This window comes from Patagioenas fasciata, chromosome 13 (genome assembly GCF_037038585.1).
Source record: "Patagioenas fasciata isolate bPatFas1 chromosome 13, bPatFas1.hap1, whole genome shotgun sequence".
Taxonomy (NCBI): Eukaryota; Metazoa; Chordata; class Aves; order Columbiformes; family Columbidae; genus Patagioenas; species Patagioenas fasciata.
In genome coordinates, this window is record NC_092532.1 from 9,965,978 (window position 1) to 9,987,211 (window position 21,234).

Here is a 21,234-nt window from a genome sequence, read left to right on the forward strand (position 1 = left end):
GCGAAATGAATCCCGGGCTGATAGGGCCAGACCCCATCGCACTCGGTCCCTGGCTAAAGCTCACACGCGGCCCTCGGCCACGCTGGGGTTTTGCTTGCAAAACAATGCGCCACTTATGCCGCGTCCAGCCACAACTGCGGAGCCTGTTTGTTGCTGTTTAAATTTGCAAAGGCTCCTTGCCAAGATAAAATACCCAAGGCCAGCGCTCGCTACATTATCACAGTTGTGCTCTTTCAGCCACATAAAGGAGCCTTTTTTTTTTTTCTTTTTTTTTAAGGAAAGGCTCATTTGTGTGTCCGCAAAGCTGCAGAATTTGCATGGCAAGGGCTGGGGTTTGCTGGTGCATTAGTGCTGAGTGCCAGGAGAAACAAACACCCTGATCCCTGCTCTGATAGAGTGATGGAGATGGGGACAGCAGAGCCGGTGGCATGTGGGACTGTCCCACAAACCAAGGGGATGCCTGGTGATGGTGGCAGAGCCTGGGCAGGAGATGGGCATGAATTTATCCCATGCAAATGGTAGATGATGCATGGGGATAAAGGCAAGGTTTAAATTACGGCTTTGTTCCCCAGACTCTTGATGCTCGTTCCTGCACCGGGGCTGGCGGTGGCCCTGGTGTGATGGGATGACAGCCCTGGGAGCAGCACAGAGCAGAAATGTGGGATCTCTTGATGAGGCTCAGCCGGTGCTGCTGCCCATGGTGGGGTCAATAAGGGCAGCTGGGTGTGCTAATTTCAAGTGATATTCCCCAGACAGCTGCCTGCATCCATCACCAGGGAGCTTAGGTATCCAGCCTAAAAATTGTTTGCCCCTTGCTGGATGGGAAAACCAGAATAAAATGAAAATAGGGACCATTTCATCTTCTTTTTTTATCCCATACTCTCAGCCTCCTCCTTAGCCTGTCCTCATGCTCAGGCTCCTCTTTGGGTTATCACCAGCATTGCTTCTCAGTTTTTTATGTTTCATCTCCTAGGAGAGGAGGTGAGAAAGGATGGGATAGGGCAAAAGAACGTTATGTTTAAAAAAACCCACGTGATATTTAGCAATAGGCTGCCTGGATGCAGGGCGAGCACTCCCTGTCCACAATCGTGTGTCCTGCTGAGTGCTCAGCCCTTTCACTCAGAGCATCTTCCCATGCTGGGGCTTTCCACAGCCGTGGTGTGGTCTGGGGACACAGGGGACAAGCCAAACAGTGATGGCAGAGCCCAGGCTGCTGCTCTGTGGGGCAGGTCTCATCCTGCCGGGAGCCTCAACGTGTCAGACAGGTTGTGATTCACCACCCTGGCTCCCCGGCACCAGGAGCAAGTGTCTCAGCTCCTTGCGCCCCAAGAGTTGGTTGTGTGCAAGGGGCAGAGCTGAGGGTCCCCTGGGGCTGCCCATGTCCCCCGAGAACCTCGGCACTTCCCTGTCCCATCAGCACTTATTCCTGCAGGGCTATCCCAGCACAGATGTCTTTGGGGACTGTGTCACACCCAGCCCTGATGGCACCTCCCTCCCAAGAAAGAAGTGCCATGAATCCCACCAGCAGGATGCCAAAGCTTTGCATCTCAGCTGGGACACCATACAGGGACCACACCATGAAGACCAAGGGGACCATCATGTCCCCATGAAGACCAAGGGGATCACCACATATCCAAGAAGACGCAGGGAACCACAATATCCCCATGAAGACTGAGGGGACCACTATGTCCCCACCGTGGACAGGGCAGCAACAGGTGACACATCCCCCCAGGGCAAAACAGCAACAAGGCAACAACATGGTTGTGTGAACAGCAAAAAAAACCCCAACATCCAACAAGAAAACCCCAGCAGCTGCTGGAGCAAAGGAGGATGAGCGGGCTGAAACGGCAGAGAGGCAGGTCCAGCCAAGCATTGCTCGGGGCAGAAGGCAAAGCCCCCGCTGGGTGACATGGGACAGCCGGGTTCAGCTCGGCTCGGCCTCTCCCTTGCATGACCTTGGGTACAGCAGTTAATCGCGGTGACTCACCCTCCATCTGTAAACCAGCCCGATAACGCTTCCCCTCGCCTATCTGCTCTCTATCATCTGTTGAGATTAGCGAGGCAGGGACTGTTCTTGCTGTTTTATGCACAGTGCCCAGTTCAGCAAAGCCCTGGTGGGGCTGGGGGATGTCCAGGGATGAGTGCAAGGGGCTCTGGTCGGGGTGGGGGTCCTGAGGCTGTGGCTCTGGCTGGGGGCTTGGGATGGATGAGGGGAATAAACAACCATCCTGGGATGGGCTGCCATTATCGGGGTGGGTATCGTGGCCGGCAGCACTGTGGTTTTGGCAACGGCAGCTCAGGGACAGGCGTGGGAGTGGGTGGAAGGAGAAAAAAAATCAAGGTGGCAGCTGGGTGGCATCACCCAGGCAAATACCCTTTCCTATGGGCTTTCACCAGCTGCACAAGATGCAGGGGTGACTCTGAACATGTTTTGGGTTTTGCCCCCATTAAGGGGAATTTAAGCACTGCCTAAAAGATTTAAGGCCTGCCCAGGTGGGTTGATCCTATCCAGGCATGGCTTTGGCTGGGGCTGTGAAAAAATCCCTTTTTCTTGTGAACTGGCCCCTCCTCAAATCCTGGAGCCTCTTTAAAACTTTCTACCTCTTGCAGCCGGGCTGCTGTGGGGTGAGAAAAGCAGATGGTGATGTCCCTGAGCATCCCTGCAACTAGGGTTTGGGGGGGGGCCAGGGGCAACCCCTGAGCCTGTCAGGGATGAGGAGGAGTGTATCTGGCTCCCAAAAATAGCATCCAACCCCACGCTGTCAGCTGGCCCATACCTTGGCACCCTCCGCTGCTCAGCTACTGCCGGGACTCACTTTCACCTCCCATGAAATATGAATTTCTTGGCTGCAAAGGAAAGAGAAAAATATGTCAGGAATTTGTGTTTGGCTTGGTTGCTGGCACCACGGTGCGTGGGGAGCACTTGGCTTCCAAAAGGAGGGGTTTCCACCCCAAAATGCCCTGTCATGGCCACCTCCATCGGGTCCCCGTGGGTGGGCGGCTTTGGCCAGGTTCATGGTCATAGGGGGCTGTGGGAGTGAGGAAACTGAGGCACAGATGGAGATGGGGTCCTGCCTCCCCCTCTCCTGCATCCCAGCTCCATCCCTGCATCCTGGCCATCGCTGGGGTCCTGCAGACCCAAAGCCTCACAGGGGCTCATTGTCGCTGCAGACAGGATGTGGCCCCAAGATGCAGGAAATGTCCTCAGTGGTGTGAGGAGGAGGAGGAGGAGAAAGGGGAGGCTGAGGACAGCCAAAGCCCAAACCACAGCCCAGGGAGTGCTCAGGGCACTGGCCAGACTCCAATCTGCTGCCAGCCTGGCCCCATCCTGCATGCAGTGATGGGCGCAGGGTCCCCTCCCCGCTGTTCCACACCTTTGGTGGTGCTGGTCCCCATGACGCCCAGCTCCTGCCCATATCCACCCCGTATTGTGCCAGATCAGGCCACACACCCAAAACAGCAATTGCATCCATCACACCTTCGAGGGAGCCGGGAAAAGGCACTTTAGTGGCAGTCGGGGGGATTTTAAGGGGTCGCTGTTATATCTTTGCCAGCCCCAGGTCCAACCTGGAGTTAACCACGTTTGCTACTTGTGGGTCACACTCAGAAACATTAAACTCTGCTCTGGCATTAACCCATTTCTGGGACAAATAAAGAGAAAAGTAAATCTGGTTCCTGGCATGATCAAAGAGTCAAAGAATCATTTTGGTTGGAAAAGACCCTCAAGATCATCGAGTCCAACCATTAACACACCCCTGGCACTACCCCATGTCCCTGAGAACCTCATCTCCATGTCTGTTCAACCCCTCCAGGGATGGTGACTCCACCAATTATGAGCTGAGCCCTGGCTGTAAAGGACCTTGTAAGGGGCGCTGGGGATAATGCCGGGGTGCACACACACGTGCCTGCCTGGACGGACCGGCCTGGCAGTGTCAGGACAAGGAACACTGCAACAAGTTGTTCCCAGCAGACTTTTCTGGCCAGAGGAGAAGTTGTAAGTTTATTCGGAAAGTTTGTTTCTTGCTCGCAATGTTCCCAAATCGATTTTCTGGATCTGAACAGGTCTGAATTTCCAAGCTGGTACAAATCCAACTTTCACTTGGGATTCAGATTTTGCAAACAGTCCCTAATCGGTCCTTGTTTTTTTAATGCAAAATAGTGGGGGCGGGCAGGGCAGAGCCTGGCAGCTGCCCTGGCACCCCAGGAGGTGTGGGGGTGTCACAAGCCGACGTCTCGGCACCGTGCCCGGGGTCCCTCCCCAGCCTGCCTGGTGCTGCAAGGGGTTGCGTGTCTGGCAGAGGTGACGTCCCATGGGAGGTGGCACCAGGAGGTGGCTGGGGTGGGGGGAGAGGAGAAGACACGGGAAGAGGCTCGAGGTCACCCCAAGCTGCAGGAAAAGGGATGGATAGATCAGGGTGACCTGGCAAAGTCATTCCCCGGCCAGGCAGTGGCGTGGAGTGGGTGACAATCAGCCATGGCCACTCGCTTAAGTTCCATCCCCGGCCACGGCAAGGGCATCTACGGCTTTTCCAAGAGACTGCAGTGGGTTTAATCTCCCCCAGGAATCAGCAGCAAGGCCGGGCCTGACAGCAGCATCTTTGTAGGGCTGTAATAAAGAATGACTGATTTTTGACATTTATTCAAGAAATATTAATCTTTCATTTTCCTCCTAAATGCTCCAGTTTGCTAAGGAACTATCTGTTACCTAAGTGCTCCGATAAATCTTCTAAGGTAAAATTACATGTTAGATGCTGCCAGAAGGGTACATTTAAGAATGCTTCCTAAATTATCAACTGCATTAATCTTAATTACTTGGGTAAAAGTAGAGTCTGGCATTAGGGTGAACTAAATTGAACGGGTGTTTGTTTGTCTTTATCATATCACATATTTGAGATCATTTAACAGAACGCAGATAAAAGGCAACGAGGTACAGAGCAGCTGCCTAATGAAAATGACGGCTCCGGATGACAAAGTGCAGGCAGGAGGGGACCGCTGGGACCCTTGGGGACCCCAAGGTGGTGGGACCACCCTGGGGCAGGGTGGTACATGGCCAGAGGAGCACAGCAAACAGACCAAAAAATCAAAATTAACTCCTTAGACACCCCCAGAAGATTGGAAGGATAAAAGCAGGTCAGTGTCCTGCTGGGTGCTGGGCAATGGGCTCTGGGTACCAGTGCATCCCGCATCGCCCCGCAGTTGCCATGGCAACCATCCTGCTTCCTGCTGGGGCAAAAATGGATACAGCGGGATGCACCACGGCAAGTTTTTTTCCAAAATTTGGCTACTGTCCTGCTTATTTGGAGAACCGCGGTGTGCCTGAGCACAGGCCCTCGTCTCGAGATGAGCGCATCACTCAGGATTTTAAGGCACAGAAATGAAATTAAGCGTGGGATTAAGCGCTCTCTTGCACTGGGGCCTTGGAGAGGTATTAAATATTGCTGCGATGAAATCTCGTCACCTCCCCAGGTCTGCGTGACCTGGGCAGATTTGTTATCAAAGCGGAGTGAATTTGCATAAGCCAAAAAGGAGGATTTTTGTTTTGTTTTAAATTTAACTAAAATTTGTCTGTTGACACCCCCGTGCATGGGATGCTGAAGGGGAGCTGGTGGAAGGAGAGAAGAAATGATGCTGCTGGATATATGTGTAATGGATAGATTTTGGGGAAGAGGAGCCCAGCAGCAACACTTTGACCATTCCCAGCCCCAGCTGACCCTCTCAGGCATCACCATGGTATCCCCCCTTTCCCCATTTTCTCAAGAGAGAGACCCACTCCGCGTTTCCCTCCCAGCCTTCCATGACCTCAAAACAAAAGAAGAAAAAAAAAAGCAAAAAAGCAAAGGCGATGACACCATTCCCAGGCCAATATCACGTTTCCTTCCTCCTGGCGGAGCCTGGGTTTGCTCCAAGCTGCTTTTTCCCCCACTCGCAGCCCTGGTCAAACGGGGACAGGAAACCTGAGAGCGATGAGCACATCGCCGGGATTTTCACCCAAAGTTAATTAAGCTCCTTGTCCTTTCGGCATCCTGCTGCTCGGGGATGGGAGGGTCACGGCAAATCAGAATCTGCCCCATGATCATTTGGCTGGTTCTGCCTTTGGGCAGGCGCACACACATATCTCCGTGCGGAATTAATTGGCTCATTGCAATTAACACAGTCACAAACTTCAAATGGGGGTTTTGCTCCTGCCTCGGTGTCAGCGAGCGCATGAATCCAGCCCCCATCCACTGAGGTCCCGTGGGTGAGTGACTGGGGACAGCCACATCCCTGCAGGTCCCATCCGTCCCGTGATCCCACTGGTGACACCCACCTTACCTAGCCCCAGCAGACGAACTGATGGACTGTCACCTCCCCAGCCTCTCTGAGAGCAGCAAAATCACATTATTTCTCCCCAAGATGAGCGGGCGCAACAGTGGGTTTCAGTAGATGGAGATGGTGACATGTCACAGATGTCATGGGTGGCACAAGGAGCATCCCAGCACCAGTCAGCACATTCACCACCAAGCAGGTTCAGCTCATCTTGTCACCTTGTGCTTGTCCCTGAGCTCAGGGTGACCCTTGGCACCGTCACGTCCATCCCTGGACACCTGGACACCCCCTGACACCCATCTGTCACCATCCCAGGGAGTCATCCCCAGTGTGGGTGGTACCCACAGCATCCATTCCCTCCCAGTCCAAAAGTGCTCCCGTCCAGCATGAACCAGTTACCCAAGGATCTGACAGGAGGAGACCACTGCGAGATTTGGGGGCTTTTAAGCTGTCAACTTTCCTATAATTATTAACAATGTTTTAAATAAGCTCTCTTCTGAAATTTGCTTCTGAAAGACAAGATTAATGAGCATTTCCTTTGGGGATTTATTGCAATGTTAATTATTCTCTTGCAGAAATTTGGTTCAGAATATTATCAGCTTTTTTTTTTCAATTAAAAGTGATTATAATTTGCTCTGTATAAAAGAAAAGTGGATTTAAGAAAAAAATATAATAACCTCCCTTCCTGATTAAGTATAATAGTCAAGTGATGGAGATAAAAGTAGCCAGTGGCTCTGGCAGGCCACGCCGTGCAGACATGAACTTGGTGTCCCCCCCAGCAGCTCCATCCCTGGCGGGGTCCAGCTTTTGGGATAACGGGATGCTCAGACTTGCAATAGATGGAGATTTCCTGCAGAGGGAAGCAAAGGTGTCTGCAAGCAGCCGCCCAGCGCGGTGCCAGCTTTGGACAGGGGGAATCAGGGAGGAGAAAGTTCGGGTTGGTGAGACCCAGTGAGGCTGCCCCAGCACCCACCTTCTCCCAAATAATGTTGGGCTGCAAGTTCAGGACTTGAAGGAGAGACCAGGAGATGCTCCTTGGGAGAACGATCCCGGTGGGAACATGTAGCAGGAAGGTGTTGGTAGAAATGGTGGTTTCTCTTTTCACTGAAGAAAATGCCTTTTTGCACCAGGAGAAGTGGGACTCAAGCAGGGACAGCCCTGGAGAAGGGGCTCCCGTCCCAAAAACGCATTCTAGAGCAGGCACCAGTGCCTTGCTGGTTCACCCGCCGTTTGCCCTGCCCAGCAGACATTCTTCCTGTGTCTCTCAAATGCAAAACATGCCGAAAATGCTCCGAATACAAATGCTTGCTTGGTGGGGGACGGATCCGATTACACCCAGGGCACAGGGGGGGAGCAGCCCCATGCACGGCTTTGCTGGAAAACACCCTGCAGACGGCACAAGAACCCGAGACACGGACTGCTGCGAGCCTGGCTTTAACCCCAGACTGTCCCTGCAGCGGCCCCGCGGCTTGGCTGGGAGAAAGCAAATGAGACGATGAATTAAATGACTGGGAGATACCCCGTCCCGGCACGTCCCCCTGGGACCGGCAGATGTGGCCGGTCCCAGCCCATGGGGGCTGTCCCGTCCCTGTCCCCTGGCACACAGATGGGATGCTTGGAGCTATGTGGACATATCTCGGGTGCCACCATCCCTGAGGAGCCTACACATTTGTGGTGCTGTCTTGCGTGGCTCTGAGCTGGGATCACATCCCCATGCCCAGACACCCAGGTGAGGGGTACATCACCGACCAAGGGGGATCACGGGGGCGACGTCCCTGTGAAATCCCTGCCACTCCCAGGAGCGATTCCCACTCCATCCCCATCCTCAGCTGTCTGTGACCTGCAGCCATGGCGCAGATGTTGCTGCAAACCCCCCCAGCCACATCACTCCCCATTGCTACCGGAGAGCGGGCGCCCCGCCAGCCCCCGCAGCAAGAGAGGATTTTAAAAACATTCCCTTAATTTACTGCCTTTTTACTGCTTTCCATAAGCGATGTCCTTTGCTTGGCCACAGAAAAACAAGCGGAGAGCAGGTCCTTGCTGCCCAGCCCATGGTTTAACTCTGTTCCAGAGCATTTCCCCACCGCAGAAGGGAAAGCAGATGGAAAGAGGAATGCCTGGGAGGAGCGAATCACATCCCAGAGAGCAGGGAGGGCAGCTCTGGAATTTTGGGGTGTCCCCTAATTCAGGCTCCCTCTCCCATGCGTGGGGCTGGGATGCACCCATGGGTACTGCATCACCACGGGGAGCTGCACCCATGGAAGGTGGGAGCAGAGCCATGGTGGTTTTATGGAAAACGACGCAGTTTGGCTTCCTTGGGAAGGGGCTGCTGCTTGAGGATGAGCTTGGCATCGCCTCCAGTGCCTTGCACAGCATCTCCCCAGGATTCACGGCAGGAGGGATGAGCCACGTGGGAAACCACAGCATGGGGCTGAGGTTTTCAGAAAGGGCTCAACGCTCAGCCTTCCAGCACCACCACTCCTCACCAGGATGGTCCCCGAGCTCTGTTATGTCTGAGCTGTATAACTCACTGGCCACCCAGAGCTGAGCTTTTAGCCCACGCCAGGGCACAGGCACGCTGGGAATGTTGCATTTGGGGCAGCGGGACCCCAAAAAATGAACTGACCTGGTGCAGTGCCCTCGCGTCCTGGCCATTTGTGGATGCCGGTGCTGAGAGATGCTCTCTGTTCTCACCGGGAGCAGAAACACTCAGGGCCAAGAAAAATGCGAGGAGCTATAAAAAGGCCGGTGAACAGAGGGACATTCATGGCGAACTTCAATCGGCCGCTTCGTAAAGCTGTTGGTGGCAGTGGGGATGGGTACGTGGCCCCGGCAGCCGTGGGCAGAACTCTGGGGGCTGGCAGCTCGGTCCTCTGCCCGCCAGTGTGACGTGGACAAGACAAAGCATCAGTGAAATCAAAGCAGGGAGGATGTGCACACCCCACTGGTGCATCCCTGGTTTGTGGGGTGAGAAGGAGCTGGACTGAAATCCAGCCATGCTTTTTGTTGTCCTTCCCATGTAACTGGTCCCTTCTGTCCCCTTCCCAGGAGGGTGACACAGCCCATGGCTGCAGAGACCCTCCTGTATCTCAAAACATCAAAGCTGGGTGGCGGCTCAGGTCAGGTTTGTTTGCAGGTGCTGAACATGAGTCCGGCACATGCCTCAGACTTCAAAGGCTGAGTAATGAAAAGTGTTTTTGCCAACTGGTCTCCAGGCACGCGCAGCCCTTCCTGCTGGTCCAGCTGCTGGTGGCAGATGTGGGGACACGTCCCTGTGCCCCAGCCACGAGCTCGGCAATACCAAGGTGGAGAAAACCCACCGAGAGGCTCCATGCTATTTCTTCTGCCTTTTTTTTAATTTCTGCTTTTCTTCTTCACCAGGCACCATCTGCGAGCAAGCACGGTTGAATAATGCCAATATCCATCACCCGGAGAAGCCCAGGCTCTGTTTGCACGGGAGGCATGTTTTCTCCAGGGGCGCACCAAGTGACAAAATCCCCTTCCTCACATCACCGTGTTTTACTTTCATCAGTCAAAAATAATGAACAGAGGATATTTCAAAGATCTGAAGAATGGCATCCTGCAAATATTTGCCTTTTGCTGGTGCTGTGTGGGGTGGAAAAACACTTGGGGTCCAAACCCATCAGTGATGCTTCACTCTGGATACCAGTCCAGGATAACATCCCTCCTTGGCGTGAGCTTGCAAGATAAAAGGTGAAGATTGAGAATCTTCCTTCTGCTTTGGGCTATCATTTTCAGGTACAGCAGGAAGATTTTTAAAAGATGCTTTCTCAGGAAGAGCAGGTTGGAGACAAGGATGAAGCTGCTGTTCCCACAGGGAAAACGCAGATGCTCGTGGGGCTGAACCCCAGCAGTGATGCTGCAAAGAAAAAGTGGCTGGAAAGCACAGAAATGAGGTGGGGATGTGGCCATCGACCTGGGCAGCATCACCAGGGACCGGGCTCTGTGCTTTCCTGTGTGTTTCATCCCTTTCCTCATCTTCAGCCACTGAAGAAGGAATGAAAAAGAACAAAAATCTCCCCGCAACCCTCTGGGAGTCCAGAAAAAAAAGTGTATTTTTATATCCTGGCTGGAGAACTGAATTCTTCCAAACAGTGAAATTTTATATATTTTTTTTTTTTTAATTTAGCTTCTGAAAAATGGGTGAAACCCACCCGTTAGCGGTTTCTTTCCAGAGCCCAGTGCGGGCAGATGCGGGCAGGAGATGAAGGGGCTCCGGGCATCACTCCCCATTCAACGGGTTCATCCCGGGATTATTTTTCCTCTCCCTAGAACACATCCCAGACAATACCTAATCCCACGGCCACCGGAAACTATTTATTTCCCTCAGCTATTTAGCAATGACCGAACCAGCACTAACGCAATACTACTAAACCCCACATACTTTTACAGTGAATTCACAGACCAAGAGGGTTTTTTTTTCCCCTTCACCTGGAGATTTAATGCTGCTGGGAGCGGGGAAAGCCGAGCGGGATATTCGTGTCGGTGTGGGGAGCAAATAACTTCATGCATCTCTCATCTGCCATGCTCCTTTTCCTTGCGTTTTTCCAGCAAAACGTTGCAACTAATAATTTTCGCACATGGTGCAAGGGCTGCCGTAAAGCGGCTGCTTATTTCATTACCAGCCGCGGGTGCTATCGGGTTTATGGAAAGGGGGTGTTGGAGAAGGGCCCCCCGCACCCCGTGGGGTATCGCTTTACCCCGCCACTTCCTGCCCAGGTGAACCCACACAAAACCCGCCTGTGTGATGGAAAACAGTCGGGACCCGAGACGCGTTTCCAACGGAAAACACAGGCTGCGATTCAGCTTCTTTTCCTTCCAAGACGTTCCTGCTTTTAACACAGAAAGTGGCATTTATCTCGGGATTCCTCAAAGCCGCAGTATGAAAAAAAAAGAAAGATACATATATATATATATATTTATAAAATTAAATATAGATCTGGGTGTCTGCCCGCATCCCGTGGGGCATTGCTGTGCCCACGCTGCCTGTTGCCTCGGGGTGGTCAGTGCCCCTCGGATGCAGGGGGATGCTCCCAAAACAAACCATCCTGCACAAACAACCCTACAATAACAAGCCGGTGCCAGAATCAGTAAGAGGAAAACGGTTTCTCCATGCTGGGTCCTCCTGAGAAAAAGCCGAGATGGGGAGACAGCACAGTGAGAGGACAACTCCCTCGCAACCGCGCCTGCTCCCAGTATGTCCAGTATCCCGACACCCAGCCCGCCTTCCCCCCGCCACTCTTTAATCTTCCTCACCGCCCGTTTCTAAACTGAGAGTTACAATTCTCAACCAGAGCAAGACTTTGCTTGTGTGTTTGTTTGTTGTTTGGTTTTTTTTAAGCTGGTTTGCACAAACACATTATCAAGGGGAAAATGTGCCGCCCGCCTCTGCTCCAGGCTGGGGCCAGCAAGCACAGAGGGGGCTGCAGGGGACATGAGGACTTTGCCCATCCTGCCTCGCCAGGGCCAAGCCAAGACAGAGCCTGGGGGTTGCTTTTCCCTTTCATCGAGTGCCAGGTTTCAGCCCAGGATTTATACAGTCAAATCCAAAATCCCTGGAAGGCAGGGCTTGGCGCAGCGGGAACGCAGATGCTGCCTTGACCCTCCTGCTGTAATTATGCCACCAAACTTAGAAAGCAGCGGAAGAGCCCTATGTAGCGCTGCAATTAGGAGGCTGTTTAATTACAGTGCAACTGTGGATTGTTTTCCTCTCCCTGGCTCCAGTTGCCAAAAACCAGCTGAACATCAGGAGCTGTGTTGCAAGGCGGCTCCCTGGTGCTCCCTGCTCCTGCATCCTCTGAGCATCCCTGATACTGTGATGCACATGGCTCTTAGCACCCCAAATCTGACCCATCCCAGATGTACGGCCCCTCTGGGTCAAGAGCAGACACAGCCGGGGTATCCAGCCGGGGAAGGAGCCACCAAAACATGTATCTGCTTGATGAAAGATGCTTTCTTCAAGCAACAGACTTTGTTCTCCTCTCTGGGTCTCCTCCTGCCCAAAGCACGCTGGCTGGCCTCAGGAGCAGCCAGGAATGATTTCTCCCTGTCAGCCCAGAGATTAAGATGGATATATGCGTGGGAACCAGCAGCAGCGATGGAGACAACACGGGAGAGCAACTGATTTATATCACATTGCCCCTGCAAATGCCGCGCATAAATCTGCTGCTTTTCAAGGCAAAGCGTGAATCAGAACAGCTCCGCTCGACTTCGCTTTATCTCCTCACTGCGTGACTCATCCTTGGAGCGTGGAGCTGGGTTTTCTATGGAAAAGTGAGGGATGTACACGGTCAGCGAACTGGCTTTGCACCGGGGATGTCACTGTGCCCAGCAGGAACGGTGCCACCACCAACTCCCTCATTGCGTATGAAGAAAATGAGAGATCAAGAGAAAAAAACCCAGTTGTTCCCAGACTGACACAGGCAGGCGCACACCAGTTTGGGCAGAGCCAGCTCAAGTCCCCTGTTCTTGCTCACAGATCTTGTGCTGCATTCCCAGGGTTTAAGCCCCCTGAGATGCTCAGCAGATGCTCCATGGATTTATACAGCCTTGGCACCAGGAGAAGGAACGCGCAGGGGGGCCCAGAGCGCATCCCCAGTGTTGGCAGCTCCGACGGGGCTACACAACACTGAGTGAGGTGGATAACATGAGCAGGGTCTGGCATTTTCTGCAGGACAGTTCTAGGTAGAGGGCACTGCTGAAAGGTGAGATGCTAATGTTCAAATATCAGGGTTAAGGCATTCTGAAAGTGGGAGCAGATCTGGGGAGAAAGACTGCGGGAGCTTTGTGTTCCCACCAGGGCTGGGGTCTCCTCCAAGCCTCTCCCTTGCCGTTCTTTAAAATGAACCAGCACAGTGGCTTAACTCTCACAGCTCAGCATTTCAGCCCTAGAGGAATCTATAATGATATCAGTGATCAGAAACATCCAGGTCTGCTGGCTGGTAGGGAAAAGTCCCTTTTCCTCTCCATCCTGCTCCTCCCCCATTCCCTATGATGCATTTTCTCCTGTTTCAGCCTTTTACAGAGGGTTTTGTGGGCAAGCTCCAGACTGCAGCTCGAAGCCAGTTTAAACCCCAATCCCTGCCAAAGAAGTACCCTGGAAGCTGCTGTTTCCATCAGACCCACGGGGCTGTGACAGTTCATCCACCTTGATTGTTCAGCGGTTAGCAAATGGGGATGAGCATCCTCCAAGACGCTCAAGGCACCGAGTCTTCTCTTCCCCCTGCCGTGGCCGATCACATCCCCTGCATCATGCAGGGAGGCGGCTCCTCTTGTTTTCACAGCTGACAACAGGTCTGGAGAGGCTGGTGGGGAGGAAACGTGGCAGAGGGGTCGGCCGGCAGCTGTGGCCACCGCTGCCTGCACATGGGCTTGTCCCGGGGCTGCGCCGATGGCGAAGCTTCTGGATCTGCGGCATAGCGGGGTGCAGAGGAGGTTTTCCAGGGATGAGCCTCTGCTCTGAAGCTCTGCAGAGCCCTGTGCGCTCAGGAGCATGGGAGGAACGGCAATGTCACTTGGGTTGCCCGTGAGCCAGCAATGTGCCGTGCGGCCAAGAAGTCAATGGTACCTGGGGTGCGTGAAGGAAGAGTGTGATCAGCAGGCTGAGGGAGGTTGTCCTGGCGAGGCCACATCTGGAGTACTGGGTCCAGTTCCGGGCTCCCCATTTTAAGAAGGACAGGGAATTACTGGAGAGAGTCCAGCTACAAGGACGCTGAGGGGTCTGATGAGGAGAGACTGAGAGAGCTGGGGCTGTTCAGCTGGAGAAGAGAAGCTGAGAGGGATCTTACTGATGCTGATCAGTATCTCCAGGGTGGGTGTCAAGAGCATGGACCAGACTCTGTTCAGTGGTACCCAATGCCAGGGTGAGGGGCAATGGGCACAGACTGAAACACAGGAGGCTCCATCTGAACATGAGGAGAAACTTCTTTACAGCCGGCGGTGTGGACACAGTGAGAGCTGTGGGGACAGCCATGAAGGGACAGATGACCCAGCACAGTCCAGGGATGTGCCACCACCCTAGACCTGGTGGCAATAACGACGCTGCTTGAGATAAAAAACTGGCTCCAGAGAAAGGCCAGAGAACCTCTTCCCTTCCTTCATTCCTTCAATGAGCTGCTCTCAATAAAGTCATGAGCAAAAGGAAATATATACATATATATATATTTATAAAAGCAGACTGTCTGGGTTTCCCCTCATCGCACCCCACTGTTGAACACTTCCCAGAAGCCTGCGGAGAGCTCGGCTCAGCCCAATGCACGCCTGTCCCCAGCAGCCGGTGTCACAGTGCAACTGCCATCGGCTTGTCCCCCCCTGCAAAAACAACAGTCGAAAGAAAGAGCACTTTTGTTTCTTCCTCCTCTATTGACACAGCTGGGAGGGCTGGAGCTGGGGGAGGTTCCTCCTCCGGAGGGTCAAGAGCCTCTGCACATTCACTTTGTAGCTTCAGCAGTGCTGGAAGAGGCAAAGCTCCTTCGCCCACCTCGCCCAGGCTTGCTGGATGCACACAGAGCATCCTCTACCCATGCCAGGGTCCCCAACGAGGTGGCAATGGGGAAAGACGTGACCCCTGCTGCTGCTGGTGGGTCCCCTTAGATCTGAGAGCCCCAGGAAAGATCATTCCTAGGATGTGCAACCCCAAAGCTGTGGCTGCCGGCATCGGGCTGAGCAAACCGAGCTGAACCGATCCATCCAACGCTCCTCCCGCACCCATCCAAGCCAAGAATGCTCCAATAATCCTGAGGGATTTGCACTGGGGGCTGTGCCATGCTGAGCACCAACCCCTCCTCTCCCTTCCATTTCTGCTGCAGAATTTACAGCGCTGGCTTTCACTGATGGCCAGTGCAGCTATTGTATTGCCATTTATTCTAAGCACCCCAATCACTGCTGTGACACCACAAGGAAGAGACTAATGAATAAACCATAGAAAGGAGCTGTATGCTCCCCTGTAAATAAGCCCCTGGATGCTGCCGTGTGCGTGTTGGCAAAGTGCCGTGATTAGCGGGGGTTTGGGGAGGGACATGGCTCCATCTCTTAGGGCAGAATGTGCCCTCCAAGCCAAACTCAGGGCCTTATCCAGCCAACGTTTAAGAGCATGAATCATCCTGACTGACACTCCCCATGAGCATCACCTCTGAGCATCCCCATCCTTGGATTTACACAGATCCGGGGCCGAATCCGGCTGCCCAGCTGCTGCATGATCGGCGGGTTTCCTCCTCTTTGCCTCTGAGGCAAGAGACAAACGCAAAGCATTCCTTTATCTCCCTGCCTCTACCGAACGACAGGCAAAGCAATAAAATGCCTTTTTTTTTTTAATAGAGCTGTAAATTTAATTTCCTTTTAAACCATTTGCTTCCACTTAGAACTCAATGGAAATCCTGTGCTGCTGGCAAAGCTGCAGCCTCCCTGTCCTGCCATCAATGTATAGAAGCCGAGGGCAACAGTTTTTGGATGAGCTTAAAAGTTGATGGAAGGGAACATGGGGTGGGGGAAGAGAGGAAAATTCTTAGGGCATTAAGGGCCTATTTTCCATCTTCCTCAAGGAAAGACCTTAAGCTGCTTTATGGGGCATAGTTAAGACCGTCTCTGTCTGCAGAACAAAAGTTCAGCCCTGGATATTGCTCTGAAGATGCTTGTCACTGGTGGCAAGGGGAAGAAAATAATGTTTTTTGGGCCTGAGAAACTGCATGGGGCTCTAGATTTGGTGCTACGAAGCAAGAAGCAGCAGCGTGGGCTCATGCACATGTCGGTATCTGCACACTATTGGGGAACCAGAGGGAATTTTCCCTGGTGAGCGGCACTGGCATCGCCCACCCTTGGCACAGGAGGTCAACCTCGGCACAAAGCAATGGGTGTTGGGGTTGATCCTGTGGATCGACCTGCAGCAGGGCATGGATCAGGGCAGAGCCTGCTGCTCACCCATCCTGGGAGCTCCTCGTTAGCGTGTCCTTTGATGAGAAGCAAACAACCGGTTGCTATGCCACGAAAGATGCATGGTGGCCCTGGAAGTCTGGAGCACCCATTGCTCACTCATCTGTGGATCTAACATGAACCTGGACCACTTCTCTCCTCTAAACCCCCTCCAGCCTTTGCACAGGAGGCAGTTTCAGTCTGGATCTGCAGCAGCCACTGTCACGGGAAGGAGCAGGACAGATGGACAGTGCTCTACAAGGATTCCTGACCCAGTACCTCACCCATGGCTCTGAGAATCCTCCACTGGCGCCCAGAGCTGGCACCGAGCTGTGGGCACACCCTGGGGACCCGTTTTGTGTCTCCTGCCCAAAGAGAGTGGCCGTATCCCCATCACCCATCTGGGATCTGAGGACTCCTTTGTCCTACTTGGGCTCCTCGTGAGCTCTGGACGTGTGGAACTCCCTGGTGTGGCAAATCCCAAAGGCTGGAAAGGCCATTCCTGGTTGTGCTGGACAGATTCTCCTGTGCTCCTGCTTATCCTGTGCCACTTGAAGCTGCTTACTGGGCGCTGGATCTGTGGGACAAGGGAGCAACCCGGTTCAGCGGGGAACACCTGCATCGGGATGCTGGAGATGGGCTACAAGCCACTGCTGTAGGGACACTGTCCTGCAACCCCGGGTTATCCAAAGTACAGCAGCCTTTTGGAAGAAAAATGAAGCTTCTCCAGAAAGCCAGCGTGGGAATTTGGGAATAGCTACCCATCCCAACTGGGGGGGATGCTGCAGTGGGGTTTGCAGGGGGCCCCACCAAAGCTGCATGGTGCCAGGGGACAGCAAGGGGACAGCAAGCGGACAGCAAGCACTCATGTATGCTGCTGTCCCTCCTGCCTGCATGCTGCCCTCCTCACTGCCAGCATTGCCAGGCTAGGTGACAAAACCTGAGAGCTGAAGCATGCCAAAGGACACAGGCCACTTTCTCCCTGCCTCACAGCCTGCTGATCTTTGAGCTCTATTTTCTATCCTGCTTTTTTAATTAAGTGATGAGGAATGAGGATAAAAAGGCTCAAAACAGATCCATGGGAGATTTCACTGTCTGTGTCGGCACCAGATTTCACCCCTGAGCCCTCCCCTCCTGCCCATCAACTCCCCCAGGGATGCTCACCAGGCTGGCATGGGGTCCCCAGCCCAACACCCAGCACCCTCCTCACTGCATGCTAGGGAAAAAGCTGCTTGTAAACACTTGCAAACACCTGCAAATCCCTGCTCTCCAAATCTGCACCATTTCAGCTAATATTCAGGTTGTTTTAGGGGACAGAGACCCCCGTCCTGCTCTGTGCCCGTGCAGCACCCCAGCACAACATGCCCAGGGCTGTCAAAAAATATAAGAGTATAAACAAGCAATAACAGTTACACTTTAAGCCTAGCTTAAGGAATTGCACGAATCAAGCTCAATTCACCCCCACGACCCCGGAGGCAGCTGTGTGACTCACAGCTGTGGATGTTGCTCATTAGTGATGTGGGACTCATTTGCAAACCAAACCCAGCCCATCCACACCCTCCTTAATCCTCTCCAGGTGAGCAGAGCTCCCAGCACCGACTGCTCTGGGCTGGTCCCATCCTAGAGCCGTTTGCTGCTGCTTCAGGAAAGCTTCGTGCTGTTGCTTCCAGACGGATCCATGGCAACTCCAAAACAAAAGCTCCGATCTTGCATCTTCTGCAAGCTCCCAACCCAAGTGGTTCCGGCTGAGCCTTTGAACATCCTTTGGTGGCCACGGTCCTCAGATCTGAAGTTGGGGTGATCCATACCAAACCTAAACCTAGTGACGAAGGCTGCAAAACCCCCTGAAATTTAAAGTGTGATGTGAAGGCCACTTCAAAGAGCTGTAGCTTCCTACTCGATAACATCAGGCATCTGGATCAAAGGCTGCATCCTAGGAAGTCCAGCAAGGGAAGGGAAAATCAAGTTGCTTCCTCTAGAGTGTTCCTCGCTGCTGAAAATCAGCTGCTGGTTTGGGATAATTAGACCATCACATTAAAATTATAGATCATGCCAAAGTGTTTTTCTCTAAGAGCTTTATGGGGTTCAGAAGTGGTTTGCTAGCAAAGAAAAAGGGTGCAGCAAGTCCCCAGTGCTTTTTGAACCTGGTCTTGTGCATCGGGTACATCCCGCTCATCCCTATCCAGGGATGTGGCTCCCAGCTTTTCCCACCCCAAAGGGGATGGGAGTGAAGAGGACAGCTGCCAGCACACCCTGAGATGGAGCTGGCAGCTGGGGACAGAGGGACACTCAGCCATGCACAGGATGTCCCAGGCAGGTCTCAGGTTCAGGAGCATCCCTTGCTCCCGGTGCCTCTTGGCAGCTGGAAGTGGATATTCCTCTTTTTAAAGCTGCTTCCCAGCTTCCATGGCAGCTCCAAGCACGGCTGTGGGCTTTGCAATCCTCCGGCTTTTCAGTGTTCCCAGTTGGCTGATTCCTGCTGGCTTTGCTATCAGTGCTCTGGTATGCTGGTGATGGGAGCTGGAGAACAGCCTCAGCCCACCCTCCCACTCCGATAATCACAGAATAGAATCACAGAATCATTTTGGTTGGAAAAGACCCTCAAGATCACCGAGTCCAACTGTTACCCCACCCCTGGCACTACCCCATGTCCCTGAGAACCTCATCTCTCGTCTGTTTAACCCCTCCAGGGATGGTGACTCCACCACTGCCCTGGGGAAAATAATAAGGTGAGAGTGAGCAAAGTTCACCTGGCTGGGGGTTCCTCATGAGGCTGGGCTCGCCAGGCTGTGGGATGTCACCCCAGAATGTCAGCCTGCGATATCCTTGTACCTGCTCACCTGCCATTAGCCCTTCAGGACATGCGGGGAACTGCCTACAGCTCCTCCAAAAACACTTGGTCCCAAAAGCATCTCTCAAGGGAAAGGGATGTGGTGCTGCTCCCAGCTTTGCAAATGCAAACCACCTCTTTAATAAAGCCGTCTCTGATCACAACACCTTGAGATAAGCCCATTTCACCCCCAGCAAAACCCCAAAGACACCACAAAAGCCTGCGAACACTCTGAGCCCTGTGGGCTTTGCACCGACTGGATGGAGCAAACCCCCTGGCACCAACTCTGGAGGTTTGGGGCTGCTCAGACCCACCTGATGCTGCCAAGAACATGGAGAAAGGGTGCTGGGGACAAATCAGGGGGCAGATGTACCAAAAAACACATGTGCCATGCACACATACCATCAATCATTGCTGAAATCCCTCTTGCAAACCCATCCTTCCCTCTGCCCAAACACATCGGGATGTGTTTGCCAGGTCCTGGTCCCCGAGTGTCGATGGGGGCTGCAGCAGAGACCGGACTCGGCGAAGGCTCCTCCTCATTCTCCTGCCCCTCATTTCGCATCCCACAGCAGGCAGGGACAGCGGATCCTTTCTCTGCCCTCCGCCTCCGCAATGATTAGTGCCTTTCAGGAACAGAGGTTTTTTTTTGGCTAGCCGGCCCCAGATGAATAGCTCTGGGCAGAAGTGAGCAGACAGCATCCCCTGTATTCCACCCTTCATATGAAAACCAGATGCCACGAGTATGGTTACAAATCAAAGCTGACAGGGGGACGAGAGGTTTACTTTAGCAATTGAGAGAGGGCACGAAACCTTTCAAAGAGGGGGCTACCGTGCAGCCCCCCGACACACAAACCCTTAATTGTATCAGCCCCAGTGCCTGGAAACCGCCAATCGTCATCCCCTTTTGTGTTATTTACACTTTCCATTGGCTTTTCTAGAAATGATAACTGAATAATGAATTGATTTCTGGGGAGCCTTTTATTTTTGTTAGTTTTAACCCATTGCTGCATTTATACAGCTGGTTGGGATGATGCGGAGCACGGCTGAGCCTGGAAGAAAAGCCTGGCTCAGGCAGTGGCAGCATCCTGATGGGTCCCGCGCTCTAATGAACTGTCAGCTTGCAGAGGGAGAGCTGATGAAACAGCCAGGCTAATGTTTCGTGACAGCCACGATTTACTAATCCATCCGAGAAATAAATAGGAGCCGTGTGGAATGAAAGCGAAGTTCAAGCCCAGCCCTCGCTGGGGCATTCGCAATGAAACAAAACGTCAGGTTTTATAAATGACCTTTTCATGTAAGTCCCCAGGGAGGCCCAGGAGGAAGAGGGGGGCGGCTGCCTGGGGAAGAGCTTTGAGAGCTGCGAAGGCAGGAGCCTGGTGCTGGATGCAGCTGTGGTGGGATGAGGGCTGCAGGAGCAGCAGGGAGATGCTCTCCAGCCTGCCTGGCCACAGGACCACACCACCAGCAGCATTGGGGTGAGCACCTTCTACATCTGCAGCACCAAGGTGTGCATCTCCCAGATTTGTAGCACACACTGGGATGAGCATCTCCCAGATCTGCAGCACACGTTGGGATGAGCATCTCCCAGATCTGCAGGTGGCATCAGGGTGAGCATCTCCCACACTTGCAGCACACATTGGGGTGAGCATCATCCAAATCTGCAGGTTGCATCAGGGTGTGCATCTCCCACACCTGCAGCACACATTGGGGTGAGCATCTCCCACATCTCCAGGTTGCACCAGGGTGTGCAGCTCCCATTTAACCCCAGAGCTACAGAGAAAAAATCCTAGTTTAGATCTGTCTCAGGTGAACAGGACTAAGCCCTCGATTTGAGATGCCGGGCAACACTTAGATGTGTTGTTCCAGTCCTGGAAGGTTTCTCCAGCCCCACCAGAAGCTGTCCCGGCTGGGATGCAGGGTTGCTTTGAAATCTTCTCCCCAAGCCGAAGCCTTGCGCTGCTCATGCCACCAGCTCGGAGCGGCTCATGCAAAGCGTGGTGGCTTTTGATGCCGCAAAATTTCCTGGCTTGCTCACTCTGCAAACCCGGGCTGCCGGCAGCGACACCCTGACAGCTGTGGGAGGGATGTTCTATTGCAAAATCCGTCGGGATGCAGACGGGATCCATGCCGTGCGAGCCCTGTAGCCGTCCCAAGGACCTTGCTGTGAA

At 53.3% G+C, this 21,234-nt stretch overlaps 1 protein-coding gene across 6 annotated transcripts in view; it reads right to left on the bottom strand.

Moving 5' to 3' along the window:
• The window catches only part of ZNF469 (zinc finger protein 469), a 234,382-nt gene that overhangs the window by 15,838 nt on the left and 197,310 nt on the right, over window positions 1-21,234 (bottom strand). For all 6 annotated transcript variants that reach the window (XM_071814560.1, XM_071814562.1, XM_065848417.2 and 3 more), the window contains one exon: window positions 2,778-2,847. The gene's annotated coding sequence lies outside the window, so the exon portion shown is untranslated. The remainder of the gene's footprint in view (window positions 1-2,777; window positions 2,848-21,234) is intronic.